A 3,873-nucleotide genomic window follows, 5' to 3' on the forward strand; every position below is an offset into this window, starting at 1 on the left:
GGTGGAGTGCTTTTCTTCAAATCTGTGACCTGTCTATCTGTCTTTAAGAGGGCCTTTTTTAAAAAAAATTCCCATTAGGAGACGTAAGGGCACTCGTCCATTGTCCTTTCATTCTTCGTTTCATTTGGAGGGGGAAAAAAAGGTTTTATTTAATGTATTTTTTCATTCTTTGCCCCCCAAGCCCCATTACAAATTTATAAAAGAAACATTATCTTGAATCATTTAATTCGGGGCAATTAAATTTTGAAATTCCACATTCATTATTCATGGGCTTCAAGATAAAACCCCTTTAATCCTTGAATAGATTATTATAATGGGCGATAGTGTGGGCAGTGGTAAACTCGGGCAGCCCTGCACATGTCCGGTATTGTTAGTATTTCTCATGTCAGGGCTGAGAGCAGGAGTGCATGGAGCTCCCTTTGGCCTGGGACCATGCCACCAAAGTAATTCTGTCTATGAATAATACACAGCGCTTCTATTAATATAGAATGCCGTCAGACCCCGGGCGGAGGACCCATTGTCATGCAAGTATTTACCAATACATGTGCCGTACTTGAGAGAGGGAGGCGTTTCTTCGAAGGTTGCAGGGTCACATTTACATGCACGTTAAGTGGCCGAGGCCCAACCAGTACTTGCATGGAGGGATTGCACTCTTAATAAAGGGTTTCCATAAAGGGTTTTCAGCTTGCTACCATTCAAGTTCTATGGGTCTTTATAAAACCATTTACAATGGGGTCCAAAATCTGAGACTGCTAGTGTTTCTTTTACATTCTTTAACACAAAATATGTCATTATATTTGCATAGAAATTTGAGTTCAATGAAATAAATGTACGAATGTATTTGGTTTGTCTCGTTGATTTAATGACCGCAACACTCAAGCTGTATGAACTCCACAAGTTTATATAAAACCAGCTGATCATATTCTCCATTATTTAAAAATGGTCCTAAGAGCATCTTGTGCGTCGACGAAAACAAGAATAGTCAAACATTGTCTTATTTGATTAGTGTTGTAGCAATAGTGCAAAATATTTTCTCATTCTATGTGATTTTTGCTTTCTATAAAACAAACTTTCCTTTAAAACATGGCCTCTGACTTTTGGACCCCACTGGTGCTTCTTTTTCCTTGTTTATTCAACAAGACCTAGAAGAACTAAAAATGTGACTACTATAAAAATAAAGAACTTTAAGATCTAAAATAAGATAAAACTTTCAAGATCTCAGAAATATCCATAACGAGGCCATATTGGTGATACTCGGATGTAAACAACAGCATGGAATGCACGGTTAAAGTACTACTGAATATGTTTTTCTGCTCATTTATGCTGCTTAAACCACAGAAAAAAGCGTGGAAGCTGTATATAGAGAAGGACTTGGTAAGCAGGGAAGGGCGCAATATTTTGACAAACTTAAGTTCATATAGGTGGTAAAGATACATACGAGCAGTATTAAGATATTAGCCTAATACTTCACCTACCTGACCGGAAATAAGAACAAACAGAAATGTTGTCAAGATTCCAGGTTTAGTTTGGCCAACCACAAACACCTTTTGTTCCTCAGGCAGTTTTTGCACTCTTCTCCTTGATTTGAACTTTCGCGGAAGACGCGAATATCCCGCGTTCGCGGTAATGGCGTCTCCCGGCGGGAATTCGCATCTACTTGCGTCTTTGCGTTGACTTTATGTCATCTACTCACGCAAATAATTAAATTCGCCTTTGATGTGCACACCGTAACAGTTTTCCAGGTCTTCTGTCATATTTTCATGGTTTTGTTATTGACTAGTAGAGGGTTAAGTCCGACTCAACCTACTCAAGTCTCGGTCTAACAACCAATGAACCTTTTGTTAGAGTGTGGGTAAAAGGTGCCCCCTCATACTTCAAATTGTGTGTTATGCCTCCCAGCACTTAATGCAAAGTGGGAAAGTTGTCTTGTGAAAGCTTTCTCGTGCAGTGAGATATATCTCTTAAGCTATTCAGGTCTTCTAATGCTGAACCAGTGTCTATGATCTTGTTACTTTGTGAACTAGTGTTTTTCTTAAGAGGAGCAGCTCTGCAGTTAGTTTAAACACTGCCAGCCTTACATCGAGGGTTAATGGTATCTTATACGTCTTTACTCGTGGGAAGACCCTCATGTTTGTATTTTAAGCTTAAGCTGTCTCTACAAACAGTTTGGTACATGAAGGTGGTCGGAAACACTCACCAGTTGAGGCAAACGCCACACAGGTGAGAGAAAGCAATTTTGTTCTTGTATGAGAATACTTCAGCATGCATGACTTCCGGTCTGTGGTTTCTCAGCTTGGGCTTAGTTAAAATGACACATGGCTGGAAAGTGTTGACGGTCATATTTATAAAGTGCCCTTGAACAATCACAGAGAAACTGTTTTGTGTTCTCCCACCCTTTAAAGTGGTCACTTTTACGCTTTTTCGTTGTCTTATGAAATGAAGCATAACTTCATGTAGTAACTGTGGCTTCCTCTGACCACGGTACCCTTTGTATGTTAAACAAGTATATATGTGATGGTTCACTGGCTTAGTAATTTTTATAGATGCAGCTCAACTTAAATGGCTAATGTCTGTTGCCTACCAGAAAGACATCTACTTACTTTGAGGTATGACTGTAGAAAAGCTTTGTTTTTCAAGTGTCTGGACTCTTAAAAAATTTTGGATATGAGGGTGACAGCTTTAAAGTCAACATGAAACTGTTCGCAAAAGCAGTTGGGAAAGGACTTAATTTTATCTATTGGTAACTGATTGGATTGTGTGTTGGACACATTGTTGAATAAGAGGACTTGGTGATTTTAACTCCAATTTTTTTCCAAGCAAGTTTTTACATTCTGATAAAAAGTTTATTTTTTGTTTTTTATACTCCAAATGTTTTCCCGGTCTGACCGATTAGTGCAGCCCAAAACATGAAAATAATTTACTATTTTCAGCAGCAATAATAAGCAAAATATGCAAGTTTCGTTTGGTTCAGTGGCATTTTCTATTTTCAGTGCCGCCAATATGGCCGATCCACAACCCAAATGCAGAATAAATTTGTGAGAAGAAGGTTCTTTGCTAACCTGAAGATGCTTCTAACCTTGTGTGCACACCAAAAGCCAAGCGATTATTTGCATTGCGTTACTTACTTGCGGCATATTTTTTAGCTCCAATTTTTGGAGTTTTTACATTCTGATTTATTTTTTTTTTAAATAACTTTAAGCTCTCTAATAAATAATTGACAGTTAGAACTAATCATGTATTAAAGGTTTAGTTCCCTTCCAGAACAAAAATTTACAGATAATGTACTCACTCCCTTGTCATCCAAGTTGTTTGTTTTTCTGTCTTCAATCGTAAAGAAATTACGTTTTTTTGAATAAAACATTTCAGGATTTCTCTTCATATAATGGACTTCTATGGTGCCCCTGAGTTTGAACTTCCAAAATGCAGTTTAAATGCGGCTTCAAAGGGCTCTAAACTAGGGATGCACGATATTATCGGACTGATATCGGAATCGGCCGATAATGGCTTTAAAAGTAAATATCGGCATCGGCCCGATATGAAAAATTATGCCGATATGTCTTGCCGATAAGGGAAATATGTTAACTTGGTGTGCAGGGTGCGCTAGCGATTAGATCAGGTCAGCAGTGTGGCTCATTCTTGAAATAAAGTTTTGCCTGAATGGTAATTGCATTCACTGATTTCAATGGCTGCATTTAAACTGAGAATGGATGTACAGAATGAGGCTTTGGTGTGTGATAACAGAGCAAACAATTATAGCACGTGGCAGGTCCTATAATGCCTGTTCCGCAAGAAGTAGGGATGTCAGTCACGATCGCAATGTTTGCAATTGACATGATCAGCATTTAAAATAAACTGATCCCAAAAGTATTTACG

The sequence above is a fragment of the Labeo rohita genome, chromosome 17 (assembly GCF_022985175.1).
Source record: "Labeo rohita strain BAU-BD-2019 chromosome 17, IGBB_LRoh.1.0, whole genome shotgun sequence".
Classification (NCBI taxonomy): Eukaryota; Metazoa; Chordata; class Actinopteri; order Cypriniformes; family Cyprinidae; genus Labeo; species Labeo rohita.